This window comes from Anas platyrhynchos, chromosome 5, assembly GCF_047663525.1.
Source record: "Anas platyrhynchos isolate ZD024472 breed Pekin duck chromosome 5, IASCAAS_PekinDuck_T2T, whole genome shotgun sequence".
NCBI lineage: Eukaryota > Metazoa > Chordata > Aves > Anseriformes > Anatidae > Anas > Anas platyrhynchos.
Genome location: NC_092591.1, coordinates 57,312,556 through 57,330,127, shown reverse-complemented (window position 1 = coordinate 57,330,127; position 17,572 = coordinate 57,312,556). Strand labels below are relative to the sequence as shown.

Genomic DNA, 17,572 nt, shown 5'->3' with positions numbered 1-17,572 from the left:
GCGACCTTATCACACTTTATAGATAACTCAAAGAAGGCTGTAGCGAGGTGGGGTTTGGTCTATTCTCCTACGTGCCTGGTGACAGGACAAGGGGGAATGAGCTAAAGTTGTGCCCAGGGAGGTTTAGGTTGGATTTTAGGAAGAACTTCTTTACTGAGAGGGTTGTTAGGCACTGGAATGGGCTGCCCAGGGAAGTGGTTGAGTCACCATCCCTGGAGGTCTTTAAAAGACATTTAGATGTAGAGCTTAGGGATATGGTTTAGTGGAGAACTTATTAGTGTTAGGTCAGAGGTTGGACTCTGTGATCTTGGAGGTCTCTTCCAACCTAGATGATTCTGTGATTCTGTGAATTACACATTTTTGCACTCAAGGAAGCACAGTATTAACTTTTCTTGGAAAAATAAAAAAAAAAGTTATACAAAGATTGTATTCATTCTTTCTCTTTTTCTTTTTAGACATCAATTAGTTTTTGCCCATATTAAACTAATTTTAGGCACACATAACAAAACACAGTATTATTATGTTTAGAATGTATATTTCAAATATTTTTTTTTCTTCAGGTGGGAGTGTTTGCAAGTATCTTTTTAGTGTGTCATTAGTATTGGAGTTTGGGGGGTGAGATTTTATCTGCAATTGTGAGTTTCCACAGCTCATAGATTTGTAAAATGCTGTATACACAGACCTAACCTTGTATGTACTATGCAAATATCTAGAAAATGTACAACATTATTTTAATGTTTTTTGCATTAAACATTAAAACACATTCTATACATGAACACCATCTTTAATGCATCTTTCTTGAAATACATGAATATATTGCAATTTACAGTATCTTGAAATCTTTTTTTCTACCTTTTTTTTTTTTTCTGAATTCATAATACTTCTTCAAAAATTTTTTCCCACACTGTAGATAAATTCCACTGAACATTATCAAGATCTTGATTTTAAGTAAGTTTGTATGGAAAGACAAGTGCATAGCCATATTTTCAAGACTACCCAGCTTGCCTACATTTCCTACTTATCCGCTTCCTACCTAGCTGTCTTGTTTTAGGTATATCTAGGGACCTGTCGCTTGATATCTAGCAGAATCTTCATGTAAACAGATTTTTTTGGGACACTTGTTTACTATAAACAAGTCTTTGCCCTATAAGATTTGCTTGGACCTCCTGTATGGGACATAGACTTATGTGGATTCCCTCACCCTTTATCACAGCTGTACATCATACACCAAGCACACAAGACCCAAGAATGAATTGTTTTGTAGGTACACCAAAGAGAGAAAGGAAAAGCTAATGGTATTTAGAAACATGTTTGAGATCTGCACAGTGATTCACCAGTTATTTTTATTTTGGAAACTGAATTGATCTGAAAGTTAAGCATGTCTCATATATCATAGGTGCGTGCTCTTTCCAAACATTCATGAGGACAGGAATTAAAAAATACTGATATACTTCATCTTAATCTACTATTTCCCCATCCTTCATTTGTACATTTTGTAACATACAAGCAAGTAGCATATAGGAGGCTAGGAAACTGAAAAAAACTGTGATATGCTTTTCCCATGGATCTTTTTGTTGATGTAATTTCATACTAATAACATTTCTACTATTTACTGTTTCAAACTATTTTATCATGAAAAATATAAGAAGGTTTGGTTATGTTGGAAATGTCAGGGCCTCTGGGAAGAAAACATGGAAAACAGATGTTTGTTGTTTAAGGTTACAATGTAATTAAGCCAGTGGGACTAATATTACTTATATGTCATTACTTAAGAAGCAGCTGTTCCTCCCACCTCCTGCTTCACTGATTGGATCCTGTATATTTTCCACCCCCATAACACCGTCTCCTTGTCAGTGTAAGTTTCCTCTCTCTAGTAAATTGGAAAGCTATGTTAACATACATTTAAAGGAACCATCCGTAAACCTGTATTGAACAGAGGTCGCTAAAGGCCCTGTTATTCTTTACCCTTGTAAGCCATATTAGGAGTTTGATTGCAATCTGTTTGCCTAATCAGAAGCTTAGCCCACCTTACAATTAGAAAGGAAACACAATACTACATAACAGGCTCATATTATTTTAAGTAGCACTGGTAGAATCCAGGCTAAGTTACAAGTAAACAATTCTAGAAAATTTATGAAGAGTAAATATATAGCAATGAATTTTTTTGAAAATGAATGGAGAAAATAGTGTATTGGTAGAGATGCCAGTAGCACCTGGGAAAGGCTAGTGGCCTATGTTCATGTTTCCAGGAAAAGGCAAACTTGAGGAACGTAAAGATGAACAAACTGTATCCAATTTGTTATTTGCCAAATACCGTTTCCTAACTTTCATAATGACCAACATCTGATAAATCCTGCACCATAAAAGATTTATAAACTTTTCCTCCCTATGATTTCCAGGACTTGTTTACACAAGAAAAACAATGTAAAGTAAGATATAGTAGAATGGTTAAGCAGTCTGCTTAACTAATGTATCCTTCTTAGATGATACTGTGTTAAAAAAAGACATCCTATTCTATTCAGGGAGTTTGTGTGTTGCTGCTAGCTCATAACAAATGCTGTTCTTAGCCTTCTATTAATCAGTTTGTCTTTGCAGAGTAGTCCAAAGCCTATCCTGGGATTAAAAATGAAAATAAAATTTAAAACAAACAAACAAACAAACATAGGTATTCTCCTTAAGCAGCTGACATTTTTTAGTTTTTATGAAGTTCTTGATCTCAGGGTTAACTTACAATATAGAGGCTGTTTAACCACTACACAGTTATTATCTTTGAACTCCATTCATATAATGAAATGAGTGCTTCTACTTGAGTTTAAAAATGGGTTAGGTAAAAGTCGTCAATCTTTGTGCCCTTCATTGTTTTGTATACCATTACTATAACCCTTTTAAACATCATCTATCAAAGACACAAAATTTTCTTTCTCTGCATGTAGCATATTTAATGTTTGCACTTAGTTTGCTGTTAAGATCTCAACATGCTATTTCTGCTCTTCTTTTATTCCCGTGCCCTTGACTCCCGTAATGCCTATGCAAATAAACAGCTAACTACTATGTGTCCTAAAAATTGTCCTGTAATAAACTTGTCTATAATTAAAATTAGCAAGTTAATCAGCTCAGCTATTTGCCTGACTAATTCAACTGTGGGTTTTAGAAATCTTAGATTTAAATCAAATTGAACGCACCTACTGATTTCTACAGACAATACCAAAATAAATGAAAACATACTGTTATAATTGTTTGCTGTTTAAATAGTATGAAAACTACTAATCAAAAACGTTGACATTTCATTGTAGTAACTATATAATCACGTTTCAAAAAGTGAAATAAAGTACTGTTATTAGGACAATAATTAACATTATTAAATATATTCCAAATCAAATGAAAGCTTTTATGGCAACAGAATATTGGAAATGACTAAGGAGAGCTTTAAACACATTTGTATAATGCTAAGGATGCTCCAAATAATCTAAATTCTCTCTGACAGTCCAAGCCTGGATATGGGATGTCAGATTATAATCTTCTACAAACAATAAAAGTCCTGGGACCAACTAATAGCAGATGATGAAGCTTGATCAGTTTATACACCAGTCAGCATAGCATAGCTGCTGGCTGCACTAGGGTACTGGACCCAGGTATCACAGAATGGTTTAGGTTGGAAGGGATCTTAAAGATCATCTGTTTCCAACCCCTTGCCACGGGCAGGTACAACACCCACTAGACCCCAAAGCCCCATCCAACCTGGCCTTGAACACTTTGGGGATGGGGCGTCCACAGGTCCTCTGGGCTACCTGTTAGCAGTACCTCACTGCCCTCTGAGTAAAGAATTTCTTCCTTATATATGATCTACCTCTACTCTCTTTTAGGTTAAAGACATTACTCCTTGTCCTATCACTACTATCTTCTCCAGGCTGAACAACCCCAGCTCCCTCAACCTCTTTGTAGGAGAGGTTGTCCAACCCTCTGATCTCACAAATATTCCTTTGCTTGCTGCTATGGAGACAAAGGTGAAACCAGAACTGCTTAACCATTAAAAAGAGAAACAAAGACAAATCAGAAGTATTTCATTAATTCATGTATAAATCCTACTTATGATTCTTACAGGTTTGACTTGAATACTTTGAAGTGTATGCAGATAGATAATATATAAATCATTAAAAAAAGTTAGAATATGGTCTACAGGGTACGATGGAAGTTTACTGACCACAGATGATAGAGGGGAGAGCTGTATTCTATGATATAAGAAACAAAAGGATTTGATGTTATCTGGTTTAGGCTTTTACATTGTTGTCTATCATCACAGAATCTAAATGGCAGAATAGGAGATACTGCACTGAAAGAATGAAGTGCAAATGGAGTAGAGTGTACTCCAGCAGTCTTCCAGAGGAGAGCAGAGCCAAAATAATGATCGTGACCTTTTTAGAAAGCCTTTAAAGTGGTGTTGAATGTAGAGATCAGAGGAGGAAGCAAAGGGGGCCATTTAACATCACCTTTTGACTTTCCTCACTGCTGGGAAAGTTGTGGAGCGTCAGTAAAGTTAAGGTTACATGCTCAAAATATTATATATTTTCATACACAGGGAAAACTACTATATCAGAAAATGCCACTCTTTGTGCTGAATATGGCATAGTGGAGTTTCAAGTGAGGTCAGAACCTGGCACTTAGAATACAATTTTTTAGAAGAAACTGCAGATAGTTCATATGTAAATGCTTTGAATTTGCAAGTACAGTCTGTTCTTTCAACTCATTAGCTCATACTTCATGCTCTGCCAAATTGCCAATTATAATACTCCAAAAAATATAATCTTAAGCAATTTGTAGAGAACAGTGACATTCATAACAATAGATTAATGCCAACTATTTTAGTATCAGCTGAAGGATGTAGGCAGTTGGGGTTGAAGAAAGTAATGAGTCAGAAAACTTGGGGTTATCCATTTTGGTACCAGTTTGGGGTTTTGTTTAATTTTTGATTTGTATTGCTTTTAGCTCCATAGGCCAGAATCTTATCAATGGCGATTTTGCGCTATTGGAAATACACTGTGGAGATCCATTCAGGGAACTTCATTTTTTTGTCATTATCCTGAGGCACTTAAACCATCATTTGCAAAGATGCTGAGCACCCTTGATTTCCCAAGATTTCAATTAAAGCATAAAGTTTTCTGCATTTCTTTTGTATGTATTTCAGATTAACAAGAATCTGACTTTATACCCTCATATCTCATCGAAGTAAAACTGAACATACATAGCACCTTGAAAGTGGACTCTAAAAAAAACACTCAGCCACAGAAATCTGGGCTTATCTCATGCTCTCATCAAATTGCAAACACTCATTCATTGTGGTATTCAACATTTAGCCACTGAATCCTAAGTTTTGATTTTGTTAGAAGTAAAGGACATGCAATGGCAGCTTTGCAACCTAACATGACCCTACATATTTTTGGTTCATAAGAAACGATCCTTTGTAATACAGAACACCCTAGTATTTGACTATCACAGTTGACAAGAATTTGCTCTACACTTTATAAGCATTTATACAAATTTGTTTATATTTATTCATGTACAGATGCTTACAATCTCATGAAAATGCAATCGAATCATTAACCTGCAAAATTCCACTGCAGCTAACAGAGCTACATGTATTTACACTTTCTACAGATCTGGCCTAAGGATTTTTGCTAGTAAGGCCTGATGCAATGCCCACTGAAGTCAGTGCAATGATCAGAAGAGAATTCCTGGAATGTATAATTACAGAAGTACAAACTATACAGAGGAAGGAAAAGGATATTTGCCATTCCAGCATCAGAAAAATACTGGATGAGAGAGATTCCCAGACATGTAAAAAGTGTTGGAGAAGTTTCTCTTTTACCCACACCACTGAATCACTCTTATGTCAGGCTCCATCTGTAGAATCCTTACTCACATAAATATTATAGACCTTCATGTTTTCCTAGTGATTTTTAAACTTGTGCATTTATTTGAAAAGTGGAAGAGAAAAAGGTAGCCTCAGGAGGCTGATTTCATCCATTTTCTACCAAAGTATGTTTTTACTTGTGGGAAGAGGCAGAAATAGGAATAGAATTGTTTTTAAATGGACAGAAATGTAAACTCATGTTAAGTTTAAAATGAATTTCAAACTTCTCTGTATCAGTAAATGTGTAGTATTGAACTTTTCTTGTGAAATCAACATCAGGAAAAGTTTACAATTATTTTCCTTATAGGAACACTGAGTATGCAAGAGACTTGTTGAATTTACGGTAATTTAAGTGCCATAAACCAGAGAAAAATTTTAAAATCTTGTATTGTAAATTGTCTGTTTCTAAGCCCATAAATCTATTGGAAAAATGGATCTGGTTTTCATAAAAATTTCTTGTACCTGAAGCAAAATGTCTGACTGTTCATTTGTGCCGGGAGACACAAACCACAGTAGGCAGTAAGTGGTGTAATGTAATCAAGTAGAAAAGAAAATTATTGAAACAGAGAAAATTATACCTGATGTGAAATATTTGTAGTGCACTTCTTCATGTTATTTCTATCAAAAAGCCTGAACAGTCACTGTATATGTCCTGACTAGCATGTGAAATAAAGTAAGTAAAGGAAATGCAGAAACAAAACTTTAAAAACGGTGATTGTGACAGATAAGGGCGATTTTGGGATTCTTCAGTCAGTTCATGGGAGTGGTAGTAGAGTTGGTTAATATGTAAGCTTCTCAAGTCTATCAGTGTTGTGTCAATACGATTCACCAGGGTAGCTTTATCATCACCGTAGTTCATGCAATCCACTAACCTTACCAAGAAGTACAATGGTTTTGCAGAACAAAGGATTCAAAACAGAATACAACTTTTGCTTAACATTATCTTGTATAGATGTTTCTGATTTAATAGTTTGTCGATTATCTGCAGCATCGCCAAAAAAAATGAATGTATTTTTTATATACATGTATAGTACTGAGCTATCTTTCTTACAACCTAGTAGGTTGTAATAATTTCTCCAAATATTAGCCAGTTATGCCTTGAAGCAGTCCTGTGAGATACTATTACTACATCTTTACACAACGAGAAACTGTGATATAGTCTTAAGCGTAAGCAATTGCTGCAAATTCTCTGGGAGAGCTAAGAATAGCAAGTTGTCATAAGAATTTATTTTTTCTTGGTGATTGGGTATTCAAAGAAAACTCCATGTAATATGTAATATAAGGGTAAAACAAATGAAGTTCTTTGCTTGGCTTATGGATTTAGGTTTCTACTTCAAAAAATAAATAAATAAATAAATAAATAAATAAATAAATAAATAAATAAATAAATAAATAAATCTTATTTAAAGTCTACCCAAAGAGCTGCTTCTAGAACTTACCACATCCTCTATATTCACCCTCTCACAGTCCATAGAGTTCATAATTGGGAGAGAATAGCTAAACTATATGATTATTTGAATTTCATTATATACGAAAAGATGAAAGATGGAATAATAAGTTAGTGGAAAACCAAAGAATTAACAAAAAGGGTCAGATTATGTTAAGTTAAAAGTAAGACATGAAGTGGAAAATGTCAAACGCTGAAATCAAAATGATAGAAAATAATTAAGAAAGCTATCATATGAGTATCTTAACAAGACAAGCAACTGAAAAGAAAATTAGAAAGAATTTTAAAGAACTAGAGGAAAATGGATGAGATAAAATAATAGAAAGCAACATAATGAGAGAAACCTGCCATGCTTACAAAAAGTGCATGTGGAGTATACAGAAATAACTAATTATTTTAAGATTCATAGAACAGGCAAAGGACTTGCTGATGATGTGAAGAGAATGTGCAAGTAAATTGGGGGAAAACATTTCTGAAATGTAAAACTGAATTAACTTGTTACTATGAAAAATATTTCAAAGAGTAACAGAAAGCAGTTGCCTGCAAGGGTATACAACTGGCAATCCCATACGATGCAAAATGAATCATGAAAAAGGAAGAGCTGCTTTTGAGGAGGAGGGGAGGTTTGTATAGAGAAATTCCCTGATTCTAGTAGGTACCCTCTCTCACTCTTGGCAGAAAATGGGGAATTGGAAAATGTAGTTACATGACAGCTGCTAGCTACCGAGTTCTATGGCCTGGGCAATCACTGTTAAATCATACTGTATTATGCTGACCATCTCTGAAGAATAATTTAAAAAGCAGCATATCCCCAGGATACAGTGTCTCATAAGTTTCCAGCACCTGCTGGGCCAAGAGCAAGAGACCAAATCCAGATTCCACCCATGGAACGTTCTATGGCAGAAAGTCTGACTCTGCCTCACGCACTGAGTAGCCCTCCTCTAAGTGATATGCTGCTGCTTCTTTTTCTTTGTCACTGATTATTTCATCATCTCTTCCTAGTGCAAGTTTCAGCTTATTTCAGTAATTTTCATTAGTGGTGGATGAAGGATGAACCAGCAACTTCACACTGTCTCACACTTTAGAAAAATCTCAGATAATTTTCATGGATATTCTACTTTTTTTTTTTTCTTTTCTGACTCTTACTTACACTTCCTGTATGGCAGTTGGTCATCTTTTAGACAGAAACAATAGCTGTCTTACTTCAGAAATCTGCAGAATAATTACGTGATTCTAGCTGTGATGATGAGAAGCTAGACATGCAAGATAGATGCTAATCTAAATATCTTCAAGCATCAGTTTACAGCCTTAAGAAGGTTCCACATGTGAAAGTCTTGGAGAACTGAAATATTAGATTATTTAATTTAAGAGAGCTATTTCATGCATGTGTTATCCATCTAAAATAAATTATTTAGTGACGGGACTACTTTTAAATGCTTTGTTTTACATGTTTTATCTGTTAGGCTTTATTATTATGATTTATTATTCCAGCTAGCAAATTCATGGTCTGTAGCAATAGCAAAGAATGAAATGAAAATTTTGACCCAGGCTAACAGATAACAGAGCAAGAAAGTTTTCCAGATAATAAGCATTATCAGAAGCTAAATAAATTAAATAGAAAAAGTAAAGCTGAGCAGGTGTTTCACTTCTGCATGTAACACAAATCACTAAATGAATCCCTAAAAACGTCTAATGCTGAAAAACAGAAGACCAATGATTAAAAAACATTTTTTGGACTTCTGCAACATAGATTTAAATTTTAATCTCCTCAAAAATAAACACAATTTTGTTAAAAATAACCTTTTAATCCTAGACTACATGACAAAATACCTTCCTGCATTTCAAATACCACTCTTCACTTTGACCACAGCATCCTGCCCTTTGTGACCAAATGTACTGCCCCTTGAGCTGTGGCAAAACTAAGCATTTACAGAACTATGCTGTAGATTCATTCAATTACATCTTTTTCAAGGTAAATAACACACCAGAAAAACCTGGAGGACTTTTTTCTACTGAGGTCACTCCACCTGCAGGAGTGCTGGCACAACCAAAAGAGCGACACAGGATCAAGAAAAAAAGTTCCTACAAACAGAAATCTCTAAAATTGTCTAGTTTAAAAGAATAAAGAATCGTATCTTAGTGCGCAAGATAGGAAGGCTATATTAAACAGATGTTGAAAAAGCACTGTAATACTCCTCATGCTCTAATATAACCTGGAAGTGGGCCTAAAATGCCAGCATAATTCACTCAACTGAAAGCAAAAAAGAATCTCTGGCATGTCACAGAAATACTGGGGGAAAACGGGAAAAAATATTCTTTTATAATGTCACCAGTGAACATGTAGTATGGCTCTTAAAATCCCCTTCTTACACATAGAAGTGAATAAACAAAAGAAAAAATGACCTTCAATTCTTAGAATTTATTTGCCTTGAACATCACTCAGAGAACAGAGAGAATACATTTTTTTTTCCTCTTACTCTTTTTTTTTTCTGTGAGTAAAGGGGCATCTGGAAAGTTACATTTATAGAACAAAATAATGCACTATGGAAAGAAAAAACCTCTAGACATACATGTATGGTAGATAAAGCAATGTGTCAACTGAAGCTACAGAATTAGCTCAGCTCTTCTGAAAGAATGATCTGTTACTTGCTATGTCTGGTTTGATTAGTCCACTCTTTAACAGTCTTCTAAAATATGAATAAAATAAAATAAAATAAAATAAAATGTCCTTGATGTGAACATTGGAAGCACACATAAGGGAAAATGTGGATTCTTTGAGCTTTACCAACGTGCAAAATTTCAAAAAAAGTTCTTCACCATCACTAAAACTTTTGACATAACCTTTGGCCATTTCTAGCATCCTGGCTTCTCATTCCCGCCTTTGTCTCATCTCCTCTGTTGTCCTGGCCTACGCATCCACACCCTAAACCAAAGTGGGGAATAGTCAAAAACATGATTTGCTGTTGGGTTACTGACAAGTAACCCAACAGCAAATCATGTTTTTGACTTGGATGAGCTTCACAGCCTGGTTACGTCTTCAGCTGCACAACTAGCTGACCTAGCATGCTGAACAGAAGGAGGAGGAATTAGAGCTGGAGGGGCAGGCTATTTAAACCAGCACTGTTGCTGAAAATAAATAAATAAAAGTAAATTCTTATACAGCCTCAGCCTTGAATGTTGGTTTAATGTTAATCAGTTTTTGAGTAGACAGCTTGATTCCAGAGTACATCTTTCAATACTTTTTCAGTTTGTGGACGGTGGGGAACCTTGTAATTTTTACAATGTTACAGTATTTTCATAGGATTATATAGGCCTTAATTAAACTAATAGTTTGGATGCTAATGCTTTAACAGACGAGCTATTTAGCTGTCTGCATGGTTTAAACTCAACGGAGGTATTTTTGTTCATGGTGGTGGGTTCCCTCCCCCTCCCCCCCCCCCCCTTTATTTTTTTCTGTGCAGCTGCTCAGTTAGCTGAGAAAGAAAAACTAAGAGAGTATTCAATGGCCACTCAAAATCCGAGTGCTCCTTTGATGACATATGGATTTGATAACTACACTGAGCAAAGCTGAGAATGCTTCAGGATTCAGGAAGCAGAAGTTTCTTACAGAGACCAGCTGAGCTGAGGAAGAGAATGATTTTTGAGAGAGAGGGAGAGAGAGAACTGGCCTAGCAGGAATACATAGTGTCTGATTTTATCTAAAGGTAATTAAAAACTTACGTTTTCAGGCAATTAGGATGAAACTATTAGAACTGTTTTCCCCATTGACTCTGGAATTTATGATACTTGCATGAGACCTCATGTATTTTTATGACGTGAAGTGCCTAGACCCAGAGTTATTACACTTTTTAATCTTTTCCTTTTAAAGCTCAAAGGCAAGATGCCATATATCTCACACTTTTTTTCCTCCCCCTAGAATGGTATGTGTGTGTAGTGTGGTACGTTTCTGAACCAAGTGCAGGTTTACTGACCAGGGTTAGCAAGTAACGATACCTATTAACCATTAAATAATGAGATACATTCTTCATTCATTGAGCTCTTCTATAAGAAATCTGTCTAAAAGCAAGCTGAAACATTCTCCTGCTAAAGACATATTGTCTTTATGTATGTTTATAACAAATAATAGTGTGCTTTGTGGAATTTTCTAACAGAAATTTCTATAAAACATACAAGGGTGGCAACTGCCTACTTTAAAGTTAAAATGAATATTTTAATTTTATACTATAATACTGATCTAATTATCATGTGAAGGGATTAGCTGCTATGACACTGGATGCTACAGAAACCTCAGGTTATACAGATAATTAGAGACTCAAGAGAATTCTACTATATAATCCTCCAGGGCTTGAAAAAGAAGAGCAATGCTCGGCTTCAGCTCTAAACTGTCCCTTGCAGAAGCTCATCTCTCTTCATTGACTAGAGTGAGAGGTTTGGGAGCTTTAACCAAAGGTATAATTAGCCTGTCTGCTTTCCTAAAAAGTACCAATAAACAGGCTTCCATCAATTTCAGTGGAACCTGCGTCAAATTTCTAGTGCATCCTCTACTAATACAGTATGTTTTGTGAAAAAATCTCACATTAAGAAATCTGTTATTTTGCTTGTGTGGTAGAAAGACATTCATAGCCTCAACCCATAATTCCAATTTTAGATTTAATTTTTAATATTAAATGTGTAACTCTGCTATCAATAAATAATTCTAAAATGATAATGAAATGATATCATCTGCAAATCAAAGCAGAGACATAAAGCATGTCCACGCCAGGAATTGGAAGTTTGAAATCTATATGAATATCTACAATATCTGTGTGGAAGCATATAAAAATTAAACAACTTGGAAAAATATGTAATTAGCCACAATTTAGTACTGAACCTAACAGAAAAATACTCAAGTGACATTCTTTCTGAAACTAACATAGTTTTCTTTTTACACATGAAACATCAGTACACAGAAGTATATTAAAGAATAGTCTAAAATGTTCTGTGTAAAGAAACACCAATGAGTGCAACCACTAGAATCTGAAAAGGAAGTATCAAGAAATCTTGGGAAAATAAGTAAGATGAGAAATCAATATTGAACACAGAGAAGATAAAGCCTATATGTAGCAAAATACCTGAGCTGAATTTTGGGATAAAGCTTTTTACTTAGACGTACTGTAAGACTCAAGCAGGAGGCAGCAAGTTCACCCCAGCAAGGACAACTTTGAAGTCAGGATTCTACAGACGTTCCTCTTAGCCCAGCACTACCTATTCCCACACACCCCTCTCTTCTCTTCTCTTCTCTTCTCCTTATTTCCCCTCACACTACTCACATGCAGCTGCTTATGGAGCCATGTAAACTGCATCAGGGGACCCATCTGGACTAAAAATAATGCCACAGAAAGTAGCTACACAGGACATGAATGAGCTATTGGCAATGTGGCAGGAACAACCTGACCTGGCACTCTTACTGAGAGAAACAGATGAAAAATTGTGGCCTAAATTAGCAAATAATTGTTTAATGTGCTATTCAAATACAAGTGCTCAGTCCTCAGTGAACAGTTCCTATACAGAGCAAACAGTAAAAGCCATTAAGCTTTGCTACTTTGGAAATGAGCTCATTTATCAGACTAAAAGGTGCCATATACTTACACCTCTTGTTTTAGAAGAGGAAATATTAGTTTTGTGCCGGTACTGCATGCTTTTTTTTTTTTTTTTTTTTTTTTTCCTGCAAGGAAACTAATGCTGATTTTTACATTCACTTTCCAGGTCTGTAAGAAGCTGGTCGGCCACAAAGCAGGTATCTGCAATAGATCAATACTTTCTCCTAAGCTAAATCTGCATGCTAGTAAGAGCAGAACAGGTTCTTTTTGGTTGCTGAAACACATGCCTTTAAGTTCTTCAACCCTCAGGTGAGGAAAAGAAGGAAAAATAAATGAGGTACTTTTTTCATGATTTTTATTTTTCCTTATCACGTCCTAAAGGTTTTCTTCTACAATTACAAAAAAAAAAAAAAAAAAAAAAAGAGTCACAGAATTACCTAGGTTGGACTCTGCGCTATCTTTCCATACAACCCTAAACATATCCCTAAACCTAACATTAAATATGACCCTAGAAATGCGCTAACGCTAAGCCTAACACTAATTAGGACCCTAAAAAACACGTACATCGCCAGTTTCTCCAATAAAAAATGGCTCCCAACTGAAGCCTTTGGGCAGACCTGAACTCCGTTTGGGAGCCTTCACGCAACCCCATACGCAACAGGACTCTGCGTTTTCTCTCTGTCCAAACAACCCTAAACGTTACCCTAAACTTAACCCTAAATATGACCCTAAAAAACATGTAAGTCGCAAGTTTCTCCCATCAAAAAGTGCTCCCAACTGAAGCCTTTGGGTAGTCCTGAACTCTGTTAGGGAGCCTTCATACAACCCTACACACAATAGGACTCTGTGCTTTCTCTTTTTCCAAGCAAACCTAAACATGACCATAAACCTAACATTAAGCCTAACCCTCATTAGGACCCTAAAAAACACAAACGTCAGCACCTTGTCCCATCAAAAAGTGCTCCCAAAGGAAGCCTTTGGGCAGCCGTGAACTCCCTTTGGCAGCCTTGACACAACCCGACACACTGCAGGATTCTGTTTTCTCCCTGCCCAAACAACCCTAAACGTAATCCTAAACCTAACACCAAATCTAACCCTAATTAGGACCCTTAAAAAGGCGTATGTTCCCAGTTTCTTCCATCAAAAGGTGCCCCCAGTGGAAGCCTTTGGGTACACCTTAACACCGTTAAGGTGTACCCAAAGGCAGAAACTTGCCAGGCAGAAACTGCCTGCCAATCCTGGGGTCTCCACCCCCACCCTGCTGACTCTTGGAACCCTTAAACCCCAACTCTTCCTGACATGCTGCTGTGGACATAACCACCCACAGGGTACCACATGCCTCCACCGAGGATTAGGACAGAGGTGTGGTGTACTGCCGAGCACCTCACCTCACCATGCTTGGGGTACCTTACACCTAAGGGCCCAACACCCCCAAAACTCTCTTTCGCTTGTCTTTCGCTTTGTCTGTCTCTGGCCGCGCCCCTCGTGGGACTACAGAACCGCAGATCAGGGCTCCACACTCGTCTCGCACTAAAAGTGCATCTCATTCACACTCCACACAAGAGTCTCCCCAAACCCACCCTGAGGTAATATATGGTAAAGTTTGCCTTACCTCAGTCTGTGCACGGACTTCCCAGTCCGGGTTACCAGCAGTAATCCCTGTGCCTGTACTGGGTCTGCACATTTCCCACCTAAAACAGAACCTGATTTCTAACATTGTTTCCAGCGTGCTGGTTACAGCCTTAAAAACAGACACAGTCACCTGCTTGAAATGACCAAAAACGTACTGCTCAGCTTTTGGTTTCATTAGCACATAGTATGCCATCTGTCCTGATAGCCATAAGCAGCATCACGTGTGAAAATTCCTCACGCTTTAACCCTGGCCTCAGCTTAAAATGAAGAGTTCTCTCTATGGAGAACTCAAAGATAGAGACAAGGAGATGCTAAGTGTTCTCTACATTATAATGAGCCTTAACACCTATAATGCAATGTATTTTAGGAATTTATGAAATGAATTTTTGCCAGGCGAGCCTCTAAAATTTGTATCATGTTCATCCTTTGTTGTAAGATAGAATCATTAATCCTTGCTTGTACATGCTATGTAAATAAATATGTTTTGTGCCATTTGACTATTTAAAACTGTAAAACACTGGCCTCAATTCAGACAGCTGTATGTATGTGATCTGGTGTTTTTATCTCAGGGTTTGCACAGACAAATGTTTATACTGGTAAAAATTAATCATGTCCTACTTTTAATACCAGTCTTTCCTACTTTCCAACAGCAAAGTATTATTATATTCATCGAAAGCTAATTCCTCTAAGTATTTCATGCTGGAACCATCACATCTGTTCTGCTACCCTACTTCATGCCCCATGACATGGCATGTGATGTTAGAATGAACATATTGAATAGATATTTAGACAGAGATTTTGAATATAAGTAGTTAAACTGCTGTAAACATTTATCATCAAATCTTCCCTTCATTTCCCTCTAATTAGCTCCCACAAAGCATTCTCATTTATTCTACAATTCTCTATAAACTGTGATTTTTGTATTGACTCCAGACCAGTAAATTACCCTATACGTTTGTTGCTGTAAAAGACTTCTAACATGCACGGTATAAAATTCGAGCTTAAAGATGTTTAAGATACTAAAGACAGTCATTACTTTAACAACAAAAGGTATTATTTTCACGTACTGTTAGCAGAGAAACTGAAGTTGATGAAAAGAGGAAAAAAATGTTTGTGTGACAAAATCATTCTTTAAGTTTTACTATGAACAATAATCTCCTTTAACTCAGCAATACCCAAAAGGGTCAGTTCAATTAAAAAAAAGAATAAATTAAAAAATTACTTACCCCAGATTGCCATGAAAATAGCAAAGACAGTCCCTCCATTATCAAAAAGATGTTTGATAATGAATAGAAAATAGGAACAAGCATCAGGAACAAGCAATATTGCTACCTTAACTTCTGCCCCAAAGAAGCCCAGAGTACATAACTGATGGCAGAAATTAAAAGCAAGCATTGCAGCAAGGAGGCCTACTCACACATTTCTTCTACCAATGTTTGGCCCATTCTTTCACTGTTGTTTTACAGCCTATCGCTTCAAGCCTCTCCAGAGCACTTGCTTCAGAGACAGTAAGAGCTGCTCTCTGTCCAGACGGGCTAAAAATTGCTCCAGAATTCTCCTCGTATCCTGGGTCAAATTTCCATTTGATGTTTTCTATTTTAAGATTTTCATAAGCTTAAATCACTTCAGACTTTTCACTTTTATTCTTCTCTATATTACTTAATGTCCCTTTTGATTTCATTTTCTACTGCTTCTAAGCTATCCTGCAATTTCTCTGCAGGTAAAAAATAATATATATTTATTCTCATCCAGAAATCTCAGCCTCTAAAATTGTTAGTGTATTCTCCTTCTTAAAAGGCTAGTGTCCCTCAACTCCCACAAATATAAAATAAATTCTAAAACACTGTTGGAGAAATGCAAATCTAAATTGCGCACTTAATTTCGCTTCGTGAATGTTTTCCTTTTTGTTGGATTTATCTTTTATCTCACTCTTCCTTATAAGCTTATCTGCTGTAAAATCCAAGATTTACCAGTAGAAAATAAGAAGTAGTTTCTGTAAGCCTATGGAATGCACTAAGCTTCTGAATGAGTGAATGTGATGTCTCACTTCTCATGCAAACATCAGAATTTATATTACAAAAATCCAGAGCTTCTTATATTCAAGCCATAATAAGAAACAGTAGTTAAGAAGCTGCAATTAAGATCAATGCACTTTCAACAGATTTAAGGTTGCCAGTGGACAGCAATGTAATTTATACATGGACAGCAGGCCTGAATTTCTTCTAATGAAAGTTGATTTAAGATGCTGCTGAGCATCAGTCAACAAAGCATAGGTTTCACATTCTTATATGAGTAAGAGGAAAAAAACAAAAAGGCAAAAATTAAGAAACAACCAAAGCACAAACCATTGTGAGATAATAGAGCAAACCAACTCATCAAAAGGCATATGTTAGAAAGACAATCACCAGAAGATAAAAATAAATAACTAATAATGATAATAAAAAGTGCAGCAAATTGCTTTGAAATGTTTGAAATTTCCTATACCATTCAAAAGGTTTATGGCTATTTCCTACTCTCTGAACTCAGAATTCTCATGATATTCTTGAAAAGAATTTAGTTTCACTGGTGTTGACTCCCATGAAGACCGAAGAACCAATCATCGTTTTCTCATGAAAAGGAACCCTTCCTTATGCCACTGGAACTGGGCAGGTAACCAGACCGAGTTGGGCTGTATCACGACCTTCTCTCCTATCTGAGGTTACTCTGGCCAGCAGGAACATCCTGTACGTGAGGTGTTTGGGGATGCAGTGGCTGGCAGCCCGCCTCCAGCAGATTACCTAACGGGCTCCAGCAAGGGCTGCCCTTGCCCATGCGGATGGATTTTCATTCTTTCAGAGAAAGTTGGCTTCGTTGGGTGAGCAAGATTACTTGGTAGAGAAAACTTAAGCAAGCAAAAAAAAAAAAAAAGTTAATAGAAACTACTGCTTTTGTCTCTATCTTATTTCTTATTGAGTAAATTAACTCTCATATTGTGAGAATTTACTGAAAATACCACATAGATTTAAC

At 36.3% G+C, this 17,572-nt stretch overlaps 1 long non-coding RNA gene across 1 annotated transcript in view; it reads left to right on the top strand.

Moving 5' to 3' along the window:
• The window catches only part of LOC110353153 (uncharacterized), a 253,251-nt gene extending 238,148 nt beyond the window's left edge, over nucleotides 1–15,103 (top strand). The window contains exon 16 of the long non-coding RNA XR_005266210.2: nucleotides 13,101–15,103. This is a non-coding gene — a long non-coding RNA (uncharacterized lncRNA). The remainder of the gene's footprint in view (nucleotides 1–13,100) is intronic.
• The last annotated feature ends 2,469 nt before the right edge of the window (nucleotides 15,104–17,572 follow it).